The 17,665-nt window shown below is 40.0% G+C and overlaps 1 protein-coding gene and 1 long non-coding RNA gene across 7 annotated transcripts in view; one reads left to right on the plus strand and one right to left on the minus strand.

Moving 5' to 3' along the window:
* The window catches only part of MKLN1 (muskelin 1), a 322,083-nt gene that overhangs the window by 172,611 nt on the left and 131,807 nt on the right, over positions 1–17,665 (minus strand). Inside the window, exon 2 of one of the 3 annotated variants that reach the window (XM_079150175.1) lies at positions 15,319–15,401. The exons of the other annotated variants lie outside the window; for them this stretch is intronic. The gene's annotated coding sequence lies outside the window, so the exon portion shown is untranslated. The remainder of the gene's footprint in view (positions 1–15,318; positions 15,402–17,665) is intronic. 3 annotated transcript variants of the gene reach the window in all.
* Positions 1–17,665, plus strand: part of LOC306667526 — a 37,314-nt gene that overhangs the window by 9,094 nt on the left and 10,555 nt on the right. For 3 of the 4 annotated variants that reach the window (XR_013765582.1, XR_013765584.1, XR_013765585.1), the window contains one exon: positions 13,297–13,653. This is a non-coding gene — a long non-coding RNA (uncharacterized lncRNA). Of the gene's footprint in view, positions 1–13,296; positions 13,654–16,460; positions 16,476–17,665 lie in introns of those variants that run through there. The other variant, XR_013765583.1, reaches the window with a different exon arrangement.

The raw sequence follows: 17,665 nt of genomic DNA on the forward strand, positions 1-17,665 counted from the left end.
AGAAAGAGCAACAAGCTAAAAACAGTAGTTGAGTGTATACACCCTGAATTGCATATTCAGTTGCAAAATCATCATCATTATTATTGTAATTACAGAGGGGAGGCATTTCAATAATTGTTCAAAGTGTCTTCTTGAGGAAATAACTAAATCAGGGCCAGCTGTCAGAAACCAATCTACAATAATGATCCCCGTATGTGCATCTTCAGTATTCATAGCAACTCTACAATAACAAATTTGTGCATTCATCTAATGTCCCTAAACAACCTAAAAAATAGCAAACCTATGATCAGATCTGATGTCTCACTTGGTAGTTGACCTATGTTTTTTAAACAGTGTCCCTGAATAACCTTCGAATCATAAATCGCCCAACAAAAATTGCACCATTAATTTAATTACAAACTAGGGTGGGTGGCCCAGCATGCACCTGCACCGTGATGGCAACAAACCTAGGTCCACAGTGGTGGAAGGCAGGTAGCTTGATCAGCACACACTAAAAACCTTCAGGAGAAACAGCCACGAAGACAGACATGTTTTATTGACTTGAAAATTGTAAACAAACGGGAACTGTGAAGGCCTTGTTTTTTGTTTACTTGTGAAATCAGCCAAAAGTATTTGAGATTTTCTTTTCCCAAGATACAGCTGTGAAATGACTAATAGAAATTAAGTGAGCCTGCACCAGGAACTGAATGTGCCACTTCACTGAGAACAAAAAAATGTTCCCTGATAGAGGCTGTTCTCTCAGATAAATACCTTTGGTGCTTTAAGGAGGAGCAGTCAGGCATGGACATTGTATGTTTGTGAAGAGCAAGAATCATCCAAACACCTTTGCAAAAATTTCTCATGACTCAATATCTTTGAATCCTGGTTATATCTTTAATTTCATGTTCCTAAAGAAACTCTAGAGAGAGGGAAAGAAAGAGGAGAAAGAAAATGTGATAAGACATTTCCCTTTCTGGACCACTTTGGCTTTCCAAATAGGAGTCTTGCTGAAGGCTGGGTCTGAGTCACATAAGGGTCAATAACCTCAGGCTGCTAAAGAAGCTTGCTAACTGCTCTGATGTAACCTTCTAGGTTCTGGATTCTAAAAAGTATGCTCCTAGTTGCAGTGGCTTGGTATCATTTGCATATTTGCATCCTCAGCTAAAAGCAAGTTAACCCACACACAGCCTTATCCTGTTAGAGTAATGAAAATATTTTCTACAAACTTATCAGAAAGGGGCACTGATTGACATCTTAAAAGCTGTTCCAAAGCACAATCTGTATATTTTTAACTGGAAAAGTAAGGCATGACATTAATAAAAATAAACCAAAACTTCAAAAATGGTTTAAAATGGAAGGGGAAAAAATGTCCTCTACTTTTACCACAGGGTAAGCACTGATAACTATTTATTGTATATTTTTTCCATGGAAGGATATATGATATATACAGGATTTTAACACAGATAAGATTATATAATATGTGCCCTGTACTTTATTCATTTAATAAATGTGTCAGAAATATTTCCATGTCAACGTATATAGATTTTTTAATCATTGGATATGCCATGAATTTATTTAACCATCGCCCCAATCAATGAACATTTAACTTTTTTACATTTATACCATTGTTATAAACAATGTTTCCATGAATATCTTTATATACATATCATTGGTAACTTGTATGACTTTGTAGGATAAATTCCTTTCAATGAAATTCTGGATCATAATATATTCACATTTAAATTTGGATTAGCTGCTCCCAAATTGTAACCCCAATGAAGTTGTTCCTATTCACATTTCCATCAGTTCTGTATGTTTCACTATAACTTTGCTAAAATTAAATTTTATCAAACTTTAAACTTTTTCTCATAGGAAAAATGTTAGCATGCTGTCATGAATTACATTTTTCTAAGCACTAACAAAATAGAGAATTTTTTTCCAAATAAGTTTTGCCTTTCTTGTTTTCTTTATGAAACATTTATTCATATTTTTTATCTGCTTTTCTGATCATTTTATCTGGTAAAACTATAAACTCTTTTTCTGCGATAAATAAATATATGCACTTTCCTGTCGGGTTGCAGATCATTTTTTCTACTGTGCCATTTGTCATTAGCTCTGTTTACTGTGTTTTCTTGCTCTTCTTGTTGTCATCATTTTTGTTTTTACCATATGAGTTTTAAGTGTTTTATACAGATGCATTTATCAGCATTTTCTTTTTTAGTTTCTGAGCTTTGCCTGCGTTTTTAATGTAAGCTGTCTTGCATTTGGGTCTCTCTGCAGTTGTAGCTTGATTTGAATTCCACTACGTCACACAGTACAGCTGAAGAAATTAGGTTTTACTGTGGAAAAAGGAAACTTACAAAGCCCTTCTCACTAAGAGAAGGGAAAACAGAGACCCCATCCTCCCATTGTCCCTGGGCAATCAGCTGGCCTCACAGAATCGGGTATGTTCCATGGAAGGGCACTCTGACCCTCTTTTTGTCTCTTTTTTGTATATACAAGTGTGAGAGCAGTCTTATCAGTAAAAGGAATAATCCAACTGTTTTGGCATCAGGCAGTCTGGGTTTTGGTGCCAGCTCTTTGCCAGAGTTGTCTGGGAAACGCACACAAAGCTGCCCAGCACCTAGACTTTTGGTCCTGTGGGATATTACACAAGGAAAAGGAAGCCAAGTGGTCCCATAGGAAGCTGGGTTTATGTACAGTTCCTCAGGCAGGGAGAAGCCCCTGCCTCAGCTCCAGGCCCTCACACCTGGCTTGAGCTAGCTTATTCTCCAGGCATCACGAAATGAATGCTCGGATTCATTTAAAACAGCCTTCTCCTTGCAACACATTGGATTAATAAGGAGTCAGACCGTAGAAATGTGATCAGCTCTTCCCCCCCGATCTCAGCTTTTTATTTTGAAAAATTTCAAGCCCACAAAGGTTGAAAGAATGGTACAACAGATGCCCCTATGTCCTTCACCTCAATTCAGCAATTAACATTTTTCACCTTTGCTTTATCTCTTTCTATAACAGACATTTTTTATCTATGGAAGCATTTGAAAATAATTTGAATGCGTCTACTTATAATTGATAGTTCACTTTAAATAATTCAGCATACATCTCCTAAGAATAAGGGCATCCTATAGAACTATAATACCATTCTCAGGCCTGGGAAAATTAGTACTGATTCAATAATAATATTTTAAATTTGTACTTAAATGTCCTCTGTCACCCAAATGTGCATTCTTCAATCCAAGATCTTAACAAGTTCCATACATTGCATTTGATTCTGTCTCTCTAATTCAGTGGCCTAAGATGGTCATTTAGCAACATCTGAAGACATTCCTGTTTCTCATGATTAGAGGTGCTATTGGCATTGTATTAGTTATAAGAAAATACCCAAAAAACCAAAAGCTGAATGTTTTCACTGATATGCCAATGCTAATTCACAATGGGTGGGAGTTAGGGAAGAATAGAGTTACTTTAACTTAGGTAGAAGGGATTGAAGGGAGGAGAGTGGATAATGGGGATAGGAAGAACAGTGGCATGAATCAGACATTACCCTGTGTACATATATAACTACACAACCGGTGGGATTCTACATCTTGTATAACCAGAAGAATGAGAAATTATGCTCCGTTATATATGATGCATGAAAGTGCATTCTACTGTCATGTATAACTAATTAAAACAAATTTTTAAAAAAAGAAAATATCTGAGACTAGGTATTTTATAAAGAAAAGAGATTTGTTTGATTCACAATTTTGGAAGCTAGAATCTAGTCCAAGATCAGATAGCCCTATTTGACCTCCAGCAAGGGCCCCCTTGGCTGCATCACAACATGATGTAGAAAAAGGGATCCAACGTACAGAAAGGGCCAATCACCTTGGGCCACTATGCTTTGTAACAACCCACACTTGGAAGAACTAACTGGGGTCTGGCAAGTACTACATTCATTAATCCCTTCCCAAGCCAGGACCACTAATGACCTAATCACCTTCCACTAGGCCCCACCTCTTAAAGGTTCTATCACCTCTCAACATCACCAGCCTTACAACACAGGAACCTTTGGGTAACAAACATCATCCAGTCTATGGCAGGTATCTAGTGGGTAGAGACCAGAGATGCCTGCTAGCTATCCTATGATTCACAGCCTCCCATAACAAAGAATTACCTGTCCAAAACATCAATTAATGCCAAGATTGGAAACCATGTTCTAGTGCTGTGATTTAGATATGAGGTGTCCCCCAAAAAAACTGTGTTAATGCAGAAATGTCAGAGGTGAATTGATTGGATCATGGGAGCTATGACCTAACCAGTCCATCCTGTTTGAATAGACTAACCAAGTGGTAACTGTAGGCAGGCGGGATGTGGCTGGAGGAGGGGGGTCCCTGGGAGCCTGCCCTAGAAGGTGCATCTTCACTTCAGCCCTTCACCTCTCTGCTTGCTTGCTGCCTTGAGTTGAGCCGCTTTCTTCTACCATGCCTTTGTGCCATGTTGTTCTCCCTCACCTCAGGCCCAGAGCTATGGAGTCAGCCAGCCATGGACTGAACCTCTGAAGTCATGAGCCAAAATAAACTTTTCCTCCTCCAAATTATTCTTGTCAGATATGTTGGGCACAATGATGAAAAGCTGGCTAACACATCTAGTCCATCTAAAACAGCCTCCCAACTGTGTTGTTTGTTTTTCATGACGCTGACTCTTCCGTAGCAGTGGGCCAGTTGTTTTGTACAATATCTCACAGTGTAAATTTTTCTGATTATTTCCTCAGGATTAGTTTCCATTTAAATTAATGGCAAGAATATTAAATAGATGACTATACTAGTTATTTATTACTAGTTTTATAATACTGCATAATGAACTACCTTCTGGGAGAAAAGGAGATGTGAAGGGGGAGCATTTATGGAGGCTTATGCTTAGACTTGGCATTCTTATCACTTCAACAGCATTATGTATGTTGGCAAAAGCAAATAACAAAACCAGGCCAGAGTCAAATGGTGGAGAAATACACACTACCTCCTACTGCAATCCGTCTATCACAGTGATGCTGAGTGCCTCTTACTGCACCATATCAGGAGGTGTATGGTGTCATATTGTCCCATTCTTAGTGATGTTAAGCTTGATCCTTGGTTAAGTGGTCACTGACTGATCTCTCCCTTGGAAGTCCTTATCCTATATATAATGTGGGGTAATACTTGGTTGCACTGTGTCAATCCTCTTCCCCACTGTCTTGGTTTCCTAGGCCCATATAGTAACCAAGTACTCACAAATTGGGTATCTTAAAACCATAAAAATGTGTTGTCTGAAGGCTGGAAGTAAGGGAAAAATGTATTCCCTTGGGAACCTATGGGAGAACCTCCTTCCTTGCCTTCCCAGCGTCTGGGAGCCCAAGACGTTCTGTGGCCTGCAGCCTCAGCACTGCAGTTCGGCCTCTGTCCTCACATGGCATTCTCCTGTGTGCCTGTGACTTCATGTGGCCACTTACCATAAGTAAGGATACCAGTCATTTTGAAATAAGAACCTGTCCTACCCACTGTGGCCTCCTCTTAACTGACTACATCTGCATCGACCCTGGTTCCTGGTAAAAGCATATTCTGGCGATTAGGACATCAAAGTTTGCGAGCGGGGGAGGACATCATTCAGCCCATAATGCCCATCACCTTCACTCAATGGTTTTATCATCCGCCGATGATCCCCACTTGGATTAGTTATTACCTTTGGGATTGCACAACTGTGTTTTTCTTAAGTTTTATTGTTTCGACTTTCATTAACTGGCATTTTAATGCCAAAGAGAAGGTTTCTTTTCCTATTTCTCCTTTTTCTCTCCCTCATTTTTAAAATCATTTAAGTTCACGACTTTTGCTTTGATTACAATCATCTTTTTTTTTTCCCAATGCCAAATCCAGGAGGTCTGCTCTCTGTCACTGACCCACTCCCCTAGCCCGCAGCCTTCATTTCTATACAACCACGCAAACAACATTTTCGTGACCACGTTGTCTTGAACTTGACTTATGAGAGTCCCTAAGGTTAACTCTTAGTAAAAGAAAGAACAAATAAGTTGTTAAACTTTTTCAACATTTAAAAATTAAAACAGAAACGTTAAATGTGATCACTCCAACGAACCCACCTCTACAGGACCCATCTCCGTCATCCAGCTAGGATGGGGCTCTTGTTTTCTGCGCTGTAGAAGTTACATGATTGTTCCTCAAGGGGAAGGGGCTTATTGTCATTCCTAAAGTACACCCATAATGAGAGCTTTCATTTATTAAGTGTTCTGCTTTACATATATTTATTTGTAATTGTCACAGCAACTCTATGCTTTAGTGTTTCCACACATTTACAAATGAGAAATCTGAGGCGTAAAGTAAGATACTGGAAAGAGCATGGATTTTGGTAACTGATGGTTTGAATCCTGGCTCTATTACCTATTGGATGTGTTTTGGGCCTCTGTAGGCCTTGGTTTGTTTATCTTGCTATGGTGATGATGACATTTGACTCACAGGTTGAGCCTAGCAGCTTACCTGATGGAGAGTAAGTGCTGTTAGTTCTCTTTGTTATGTAGCCTGATGTTAGGCTATGACTTCTAGGTCATGTTGGATAAATCACAGTGTCAGAGGGTCCACCAGCAATCAATCAGGAGTCCATTTATCTCATTTTTTCTGAAGATGCTTGTTAGGAATAAAAGATAGTTTGACCTAAGTTTCAGCTAAAGTTACCTTCAAATATCTTTCAAGAAACCAACAAACAAAACAAAAAATAGTTCATTAATCAATTTCTTAATATTGTCGGAAGGTAGGGCCAGGATTTAGCTCAGTGACAAAGCACTTACCTTGCATGCTCAAAACCCTGGGTTCAATTCCCAAGCTCCAAAAAAATATATATTGTAGGAAGGATATCGTGTCTATTCAACTTAAGAAAACAATGTTGAGGAAGATCTTTAGCATGTTACACACACATTAAGAAGCTCATTTATAAAATCAGAGTCTTCAAAATAGACCCCAACTTTGTTCACCTGGAAATAGTGGATTCATTTGTTCTACAAATAATGATGGGCTACATTCTAAGAAATGTGTGTTTAGGCAATTTCGTGGTCATGTGAACATCACAAGAGTGTTCTTACACAAATAGAGCTCACTGTGATGTCACTTGATAGAATTTTATGGGACCACCATCATTCGCGCAGTCCACTTTTGGACAAAATGTCATCAGGTGACCTGTAACTGTAGTGTTGAGCACCTACTGTGTTCCAGGCCCCTGGGATACATCAAAGAATAAAACAAATATCCCTGCCCGCTAGTTGGAGGAGATAGGTGAAAAATAAATAGATTTGCAAATTAAATAGAGTACTAAAAATAGGTAACTGCAAATGAGAAAAATAAACAAAGCAGGGAATATACAGAGAATTGAGATCTAAATAGGATTGGCATCGTTTAAAAAGTGATATTGGAGCTAAGACTTGAAAGAAGTGAGGAAATTGTTCAATAAACAATAAATACAAAGGCCATTGGCCTGCTGATGGCACAGGAAGGAGGCCAGTGTGACTGGAATGTAGTGAAGGAGGGGAAGCATTTTATTTATCTAGCGAACACTTCATAGCCTTTACTAACAGCACTATTTTAAGCACTTAAAAAATAGTAGCTAGGCCTTCCAATAACTATGGGAAGTGTATATTGATTTTCTCTTTTCCAGATGAGGAAGCTAAAGCACAGGAAGGTAAAATAACGCCCCCAAAATCATATAACTATTTTGTGATTTAGCTAGGCTTGGAACTGGGTGGTCTGTTTCCAGTGATTGATTGATGCTTTTAAGCACCAGAGTATGCTGTGCTTCTTCCCAGTAGTAAGAGGTGAGGTCCGATAAGTGAGGACTAGATCTGGTAGGTCACCGAAGGCCATTGGTAAAGATTTAGTGTTTAGGGCTACGATGGGGTTCAGTGCCACAGGGCTGGTCTAGCTTGGGTGAGGCCCTGGGTGAGAGAGGGAAGATGTGGCATTTACCCTGAACTGTATGGGTCTCAGACAGAAGAGGGAAATGTGTTTTTGTTATCTTTCCAGAAGTTTCCAAAGCATTTACATACTTTAGATATGTATTACTCTTGGCATTCAATATGTTTCTGACAGATTCAAAGGGTTTTAATTTATGAGAACAAAGAAAACGTGATCTGTATCCTCTCAATTACCATGCATAAGGTAATCTCCTATTTTTGACATCCCACCAGATCTCTATTATGTGACTCTAGTGACATTTGTGTATCAGTGATGTGGGACACCAAAGCAAAATTTTGATTACAAAACTTGGTTTTCCTACTGGGAAGGGGAAAAAAGTATAAGAACAAATGAACCATTTAAAATACATCCTATCTATATGCCAAAGGTGTTGTGTTAATGATGCTACCTTCTTAAGGCATAATGTGTCCATACCCTGATTGGGCCACCAGCCCCTCCGGGACTCCATGACCTTGAGTGTGGAGTGATCCTGAGGCAAGTGCCATTGAGAATAACTAAAGGACTCAGGCTCCAGCAATTCGCCCCATTTAAAGAACATTTAGGAGCAGCACAGTAGGATCCTTCTGGAGAAGAGAAAGGGAAGATTACAGAGACATATAAGAATCATATTAATGAGCATCATGGTCACAACTTATTTAGCATTTTATGTATACCTGAATATAAGTTACCTTGTATCAGTATCAACCATGTTATGAGTTATGGTAACTTAGAAAGATTAATTGGCTAAATTATATATCGTGTGACTCAAGCATTGCTCTGCCTGTCTCCAAAGCCCATGTTCCCACTCATTAGCTGTGCTGTCTAGGAATCTAACCTCTATGGCATATGAATGATTCCTCTGGAACTCTCAAAACACTATCTTTCTAGAGTGATTCCATAACTCTAGAGTGAATTTCTACAACTTCAAGTGATTCTAGAGTGAATTTCCATAACTACAAGTTTCCACCCTTGCCTTTGTCTCTCAGTTTATCAGCTACATCTTAGGGACCTTATCAGATTCTCTCACCACCATCTCCCAAATCCTCAATTGCTTATTTTTTCTCAGACACTGAGGCAGCTAACTTGCTTCGTTTGGGCTCACGGAGCCAGCTTCCAAATCTGCCCCTTTTTGCCTGGCCCTCCTCTTCCTCTGCCACCTAGCAACCAAGCTCACCAGCTATCCACCATGCTGGTTTCTCTCTCTTCTCTTCAACCAACATTAAAAGCCATACCACTGGGTATGGCTTGCTGTAAGACTAACAGTGAAAACAGGGGACAGGACCCAGAGTATGAGGAAAGTTCTTCCTACTGGGGTGAATTTTGATCATTGGGAAGTAGATGGGAAGGTGCCAAGAAGATGGTTCCTTGTCCTCTCTTCTTTGAGAACTTACCTGAGACTGAAGTCAGGTGATTTGGCCATGCCACTTGTCTGGCCATATTGTATGTGGTGGCACAGTTGTCCCTACTGCCTTCTGCAGATGGCCCAAGCATCATGTGGCCGCTTCCCATCTTCTTCTGCCTCTCTTCCCTTTTACTCTCACTCTCACCCTGGGCTTACGTCTTCTAAACAAAACCTTACATTAATTCTTGGTTTGAGTGCTGTTTTTTCTAGAAAATACCAGCAAAATGTTCAGGTTCCATTTCTCTCAATGGAACCATCACTTCCTAAATCTTGGCTCAAAGCCAAGCTCCTAAGAATGTGTTCCAAGGGGCTGGTCTTGTAGCTCAGTGGTAGAGCTCTTGCCTAGCACATGTAGGCACTGGGTTTAATCCTCAGCACCACATAAAAATAAATAAAAGTATATAAAAAAGAATGTGTTCCAAAAGATAGGAATACCTGAAAGTAATATTGTCCATATTTTGAGGGGAATTTGAATATTTCCCCTCAAAACAAAAAAAAGTGCAGCTTCTTTGGAAGAAAATAAAAGTAATTAAAAGGGTCCTTGGCTCTAAAAAGATTCTGAGCCCCCAAATCATCTTGTTTTCTAAGTGTCTTGAACCTGCTTTCCTCTTCCTTCCCAGGCCTGCCCTGGTCTGGGTCCCCATGATTCTCACTTAGACATTATAATTGCTTCCTGATTTGTCTTTATGCCTTCACATTCTTGCTCCCCCATGTTCTAAAACCTTTAGTAACCCCTCGCTGCCCTAGAATAATGCCTAAAGTGTCTTCTAAGACTAATCTTGATGACTCTGACCACAGCAAAAGCCAGGCACTCAGGACCCTCCGCATACTGTTGCAGCCTACATCTGCCACTTCACACCAGCTATTGTGTTTCTGTTTGATTTATGCCACCAGCTGACCTAGGCATCTTACTTTTCCTTAAGTATGTCCCGTGTTTTTCTGAGACCACCATACCTCTGCTGGACAACAAACATACTTGTGGATTTTGATAACCCACTCCTCTCCCCACAAATGTCAAAATGCCTGCCCCACCCCTAAACCCTTTTACGGGTTTCTAATAGGACACCGAATTGTGTGTGATTTTTTTCTGCCATCCTGAACAAAGGCCACGTAAGCTGGGAGGGGCACCTCATCTAGGGCATCAAGTCCCTGCTGATGAGATGGTGTCTGGAAAGCTCTGCCCAATAGTCTACACTTGATGGTGAACAGACAAGTCAGTCATATCCTTTCAGGAAGTTGAATATGAAATACACTGGAGGGAGTCAGCTGTTAGCAGAGGGCAGAAGCTAGAAGATGCATGGAGGGAAAGAAAGCTGAAGTCAGGTGGCAGCAGACACCACGAGGCAGTAGAAGCTGTGAGACAGAGAAAGGAATAGCAAGTACCAAGGAACAAGAGCAGCAGCAGTAGATAATTACAGTTCAGCAAGAGATATTTACTGCCAAAGGCCCACAGGATGGCCCAGTTGCCATGACTCTAGTGAGTGCCAATCACCTTCCAGTGGTCATCACTTAAACTAGATGGACATAACCTGAGTACCTCTGTTCTGAAAATTAAATGTTGCCTCTTGAAATCTGAGAGCACAATCGACTGAATTTGATGAAGACATATTTGCAGAGACTAAGCATATTTAAGAGGATATTTGGGTTCCCAAGGACTAGCAATGGTGGAAGCCCAGGGCTGAAGAGAAAAGGAAGGAAATTGTTTGATCAAAGTCGGAAAAGACCTGGAATTCTGGAGACCCATATGTACTGCCAAAACCATTGTGCTGAAGCAACAAGAGAAGAAATGTCTCAACTCCTTTTTCCTCCTATCCTTTGCTACTTGCCAATGCTTCCCACTGGCAAACCCAATAGTAAACCAGAGGGCAGCAGAAGCCAGGCGACATGATGTGGACACAGAGCAGAGAAAGTCTGTAGTGGTTGCCCTCCTACCTCCAAAAAGCTTAATCTCCAGAACCTAAAGATATGACCTTATATGACGAAAGGTGTAATTAAGTTAGGAATCTTGAGAGAAGGAGCATATCCTAGATTATTGGGGTAGGCCCTAAATGTAGTCACACACATCCGTTAAAAGAGAAGCAGAGGGAATTTTAAGAGAGGAGAGAAGGAGGCCAGACAACCACAGAGTGAGGTGGCCACAAGCCAAGGGTAGCTGTGGGCCAATAGCAACTGGAAGAAGCAAGGAACAGATTCTCCCCTGGAGCCTTCAGGAGCCATGGGCCCTGCCAAAAACCTTGATTTCAGACTTCTGGCCTCCAGAACTGTGAGACAATAAAATACTATTGTTTTAAGCCACCCAGTTTAAAATAATTTGTTACGGTGGTCTCAGGAAACCAACACAGGGCCAAATGTACAATGACCAGCCAAAATCTATTCATTTCAATGACATGATCACATATATCCTTGATCATGTTAGCCGGACATTCTTGCTCCTACCTTTTATATTCCCTTTGGTATTTGTTTTGGGACCACTCATATGTTCCAGATTACATGCTCCTAAATGACAGTTAATTTTGCATACAAATATCTATTCATCCAAGTAAGATTATGACATTCTCCTTTACAACAAGAGCCCTGTCTCTCCAGGTTCTCTTTGGAGCCCATAAAACTCCTCGCACAGTACTTTGAACAGAGTGGACATGCCGTAATTGGTAAATGAAAAAGAAAGCTTCCATTTATCTATCTGTAAATTGAAAATAACAATTTCCACTGACTTGGCTTTCAGAGATAATGATGGTAGTGTTTCCTGGAAACAGTTTCTGTACCTGTAACAGAATGATATGTCTGAAACACCCATTCCTGCTGCAGCAACTCCTTAGGGACAAAAATTACACTTCGTTTTAAAGAGCCTCTAGTCCATGCAGAGCTGCAGCTGCTTGCAGTTCAGCCCAAGAAGGAACAGGCAGGGGATAATTAAGAAAATATAAGAGCCGAAGATCCGTGTTTACTCAGGAACTTTGATTTATTCAATAAATATTTATCAACGAACTATCAACTATATTTATCAAACATAGTCCATAGAAGCCACGGAAGCACACACAAAGAATAAAGCACAATCCCAAGTCACACATATGGGTGAATGCTTTTTGTAAGGGCAGAATGCTATGGGACCAGAAAGAAGGCAGTGATTAACCCCAGTGATGGGAGTTCCATTCCCCAAAAACTCACATTCAAGCTGGTTTTTTAGGACTTCATCAAGCAGAGGCGAAGTCAAGAGCATTCCAGGACCAAGAGAAATAACTTTGCCTGAGCAGTTGCCAAGCCAACCACACCCTGCTCAGTCCCATTGTATCCACAAAGGCCTATTTTTATTCATTATCCTCCTAGCTCTTTTAAGAGAAGAGAATGCCCTCCCCATTTTGCATCCAGGTATTTTATATATCAAAGGAAGGAGATTATCTGGAGGGAAAGTAGAGGTTGACTCCTGGCAAGTCCAAATATCCATCCAAGAGTGAATTTAAATGGAAACATACCTTTCCTGGGTGTCCACCTTATTTCTGAAAACTGAATTAGACTGTCGTGGGAGAGTATGTGGTAGCAGGGTATTTAGAGCCCAGGGGAAAGTAGGCAAGGACTGAGAACGCCCCCGTCCCACTGCCCACAACGAGTTGGCACTTCTTTAGGACAAACACTCCTTGAAAGGGAATCATGGCCGAAGCCCTTTTTCCTCCCCTAGGCTGACCTTCAGATCCCTCCATGGGGAACAGATCTGTCCCAGGCACCGCCCAGCTTCTCTCCCAGGCCAGCCCTGCCAGGCCTCTGAGACCAGAGCTTGCGAGTGGGAGGAAAACCTCTTGGGAAAGCAGCCAGGAGAGAGGAAAAGACTGGCCAGACTCCATCAAGGGGCACAGGGTTCCCTATCTTCACCCTGTTGCTGCCACTAGAAAATGGGGAAGCTTTTTGATTCCCCAGCCTCAGAGTCCTCATCCCTTGTTCTTGTTTTCTCAGGAAGCCTCTACCTTCCAGACCCTGCCAGGAAGCCAGCGGCATTTTCATGAAGCAGTAATAACAAGGACAGAGCGTTCTAGCCTGCTGGAGCCTGCTGACTGGTCACTCTTTCCACTGCCTTTTGTTTTCATGCATCATTCCCCTCACTTGCTTCTCAGATTCCTCAGGGCTTTGAAAAAGCCACAAATGCTCCACACAGTGACACCACCCAGCGGGCTGGCAGACATCGCGGACATGCATCCTGCCCTAAGCGATCGCCCGTATGCAAGCCCTGACAACTGACGCCCACCCGTATGCCTGCCAAGAGGCAAGTCAGCTCCAGAAAGGGCCCACCTCCCATCGGCCTGGCTGGCAGAGGTAGGACTTTAGATTAAGTACCACCCAGTGGCCTGATAAATCACGTTGCTGTTGTATTAAAGTGCGTCTGCAGCAAGCACAGTGGCGCGCATCAGTAATCCCAGTTACTCAGGAGGCCAAGGTAGGAGGACCGAAAGTTCAAGGCTAGTCTGGGTAATCTAGTGAGACACTGTCTCAAAATAAAGGACTGGAGATATATATAACCCAGTGGTAGAGCACTTGCCTAGCATGCATGAGGGCCTGGGTTTAATTCCTAGTTGAGCAAAAATACATGAATTGATTGATTAAGTAATTCATCAGCAAAGTATGTTAGGCAGTAGTGCTTTTCCACCCTTCTTTCCTTAAAGCTCTAAATGCAACAAACAAAGTGCTGGAGTCTCCACAGGCCTATTAACATATTAGACTGTATACACATATACATGGAGCAGAGGGGCTCTGAACAATGTCCTTCAGAATTTATTTTATTTGGAAATAAAAGTTTGTTCTACATAATCAGACATCCTCATAAACAATAATCCTTTGAAGCAGTAGCCAGTTTCAAACCACACTCCAGTGCTACCCTATTAGAATCTACTAAAATAGGACCCAGATATGTGTACTGGTTTTTAACTTGGCAGTATTGGATAGAATGTGGGGCAGGAGAAATTATCACGTATCTCTAGTAAACATAACAATTGGTTCAACTACTTCAGAGAGTAACCTGGAAAGCTATCCAGTAAAGGTGAGAATATGCATATCCTATTCACTAGCAATTTCCATTCTAGATGTATTCTCAGAAGAATTCTCACATATGTGTCCAAGGAGACATACAAGGACATGCATTGCAACATGATTTGAAATAGCAAAAACTAGGCAGCAATTATCCACTTATAAGAGAATAGAGTCTAAAATATTTAGACAGCTGGATGCAGTGGCTCATTCCTGTAATTCCAGCAACTCAGGAGGCTGAGGCTAGAAGGTCTCAAGTTTGAGGCCAGCCTCAGCAACTTAGCAAAACCCTATTTCAAAATTTAAAAATAAATAAAAAGTACTGGAGATAGAGCTCAGTGGTAGAGCTCCTCTGGGTTGAATTCTCAGTACATAAAAACAAATAAAAAATTAAACATATAAACACATGGTGGGATAATATATTACAGTACTTTATAGTATAATATTACTGCATTATAAAGACTGGATTAACTCTGTATCACATGGATAAATCTCAAAATGGTGTTGAAGAAATATGCTGCAGAAAAATGTGGATACTATTTGTATACATGTTTAAACTCTCAAATTTTATATATCATGTGGTAAAATATAAATACATGTGGACAGGATTCTTACCATCTTTAAAAGAAATTAGTTATCTCTGGGGATATATGAGATGGAAGGGCCTTCTCTTGCAACTAAAATGTTTTATTTTAAAATATTTTTTAAAATATGGTAAACAGTATTTATTAAATCCGGATAATGGATATGTGACTCTGAAGGTCATGGACATGCATTGCAGAAGGATCTCTTAAAGTTCTTAGGATTCTCAATTTTGGAAAATAAGTTTGTTCTGTATAATCAGCCATCCTCATAAACATAAAGGATGCTAGTGAGCCCTTTTAGTAACATGTGCTCGTTGAGATGTCTTTCATTAGTCGGGAGCTGTTGTAAAGGTCCACTTAAACAATCTCTTACCCAGGTTCCCTTGTGATGTCCTAGATTTGTGAGTATCCCCAATAGTCAGAGGTGCAATGGGTTGAAGATAGGAATTGGTCCACCTGGGGAGATAATTATTATAATCCAGAAATTCCCGAAGTGAAAATCAGATATAATTCTTAATGCTGTTGTCCATGCCCGCACCATCTGAGAATATGATACAGTAGTTCTGAGGTGAGGTTCTGGAATCTATTTTTAAAAGGCTTGCCAAGAGATTCTGATGATCAGCCAGATTTGAGAAATGATAACGAACCATGGTTATGTTCTACTAATGTTTTCAAAGAAGTTGGGCAGAGGCCAGGGAGAAAAAGAAGCAAGAAAATTAAAGGAGAAAAGGGAGAAAGAAGGAAGGGAAGTCAGGCCATAGTGAGCCTTCAAACCTAGCTTAAATATTCCTACTCTATTCCTCCTGGACTTCTCCAGCCTTGAATTGTCTCTCATCCCCTGAACTTTGCCAGAACTCTAATTATCTGTAGCATTCATTTAGCAATTATTATGTACTTCCCTGTACATTGCTAAGATGGGCTATTGTTTATTCAAGAGGCTATGTCTTATTTCTCAAATTAGGCTATAAGTTTCAGGACCAAGACCTTGTCTTGTTCACCTTGTTATTTTCTATGGTTTCTAACACAATGCTTCACACAGAGAAAGCAGTCAAGCATCATAATTCTAATAGATCAAAAAGTTTGTAAATATGACAGGATACAAGATCAATATAAAAGACTCAATTGTATTTCTGTAGATTAGCATTGAAGAATCTAAAATGAAATACAATGCAATTCCTATCAAAATCCCAACTTTTTTTTTTTTTTGCAAAAAAATCAACTATCTGATCCTACAATTCACATGGAAGTACTGTCCAGAATAGGTACAACCACCCTGAAGATGAAGAATGAAATGGGAAAACATGTGGTTCCCAATTTCAAAATGTACCAAAAAAACTACAGGAATCAGATATAAGGTGTAATGATACACATATAGATCAATGAAATAGAATTTAAAGTTCAGAAATAAACCCTCACATTTATGGTCAATCAAAAAAAATTTTTTTTCTTGTACTGGGGATTTAACCCAGGGATGCTGTACCACTTAGTTACCTCCCTTTTATTTTTTATTTTCAGGCAGGGTTTCACTAAGCTGCCCAGGATGACGTTGAACTTGGGATTCTCCTGCCTCAGTCTCCTGAATTGACAGGATCTATAGGCATGCATTGCTGCATTCAACTCAACTTAATTTTTAGCAAGGGTGCCATTTAATGAGGAAATATTTTTTTTCAACAAAGGTACTGGGACCACTGGATATTTGTGTAAAAGAATGAAGCTGGACCCTCCAAACACTATGCAAAAAAAAAAAAAAAGTTTAACTCAAAATGGATTGTAGACCTATAAATTGAAACCATAAATTGAATTGAAACTATAAAACTGGGATCTCACAAAAAGATGAGACAGAGTCCAATAGAGTTGAATAAAGGAATAGAGAGGGAGAGAGAAGGGGAAGACATAGGGAAGTACTGAGGTAACAACATCTACCAAATATTTCTATGTCCATGTATGAACTTACCACAATGAGTCCTGCATATATATACATAATTATAATGTACTAACTAAAATAACAATAATAATAATAACAATAGAAGGGAGATCAGTAGAGTACAGAAGTAGATGGGGAGGGAGGATGGGAGGGAGAGGGAAGGTACTAGGGAATGAGATTGATCAAATTATGTTAGGTGATTGTATGAATATGGTATAATGAATCCCACTATTTTACCTAATTATAATGTATCAATAAAAATCATTATTAAAAATTATGCAACTGGGGCTGGATTGTAGCTCAGTGATAGAACATGTGCTTAGCACATGTGAGACTCTGGGTCTAATCCCCAGTACATACTACATACATACATACATACACATCCTAGAAGAAAACATAGGAGTAAATTCAGGTCATTTTCATGACCCTGAATTTGGTGATGGTTTCTTAGATGTTTCATCAAAATCAGAAGTGACAAAAAATTTAAAATAAATAAATTGAACTTCAAAAGTAAAAGCCTCTGTGCTTCGAAGGACACCATCAAGAAAGTGGAAAGGCAACCACCTGTGGAATGGGAGACTATCTTTACAGATCGTCCACCTGACAAGGACCTTATATCCAGAGTACATGAAATCCTATCACAACTTAATCATATATGAATAATCCAATTAAAACACAGGCAAAGAACATTCCTCTAAAGAATATATACAAAGGACCACTGTGCACATGAAGAGCTGCTCAGCATCATTAGTCATTAGGAAAATACAAGTCAAGATCACAACGAGACGCATTTCAC

Source organism: Sciurus vulgaris (genome assembly GCF_902686455.1).
Source record: "Sciurus vulgaris genome assembly, chromosome: 8".
Taxonomy (NCBI): Eukaryota; Metazoa; Chordata; class Mammalia; order Rodentia; family Sciuridae; genus Sciurus; species Sciurus vulgaris.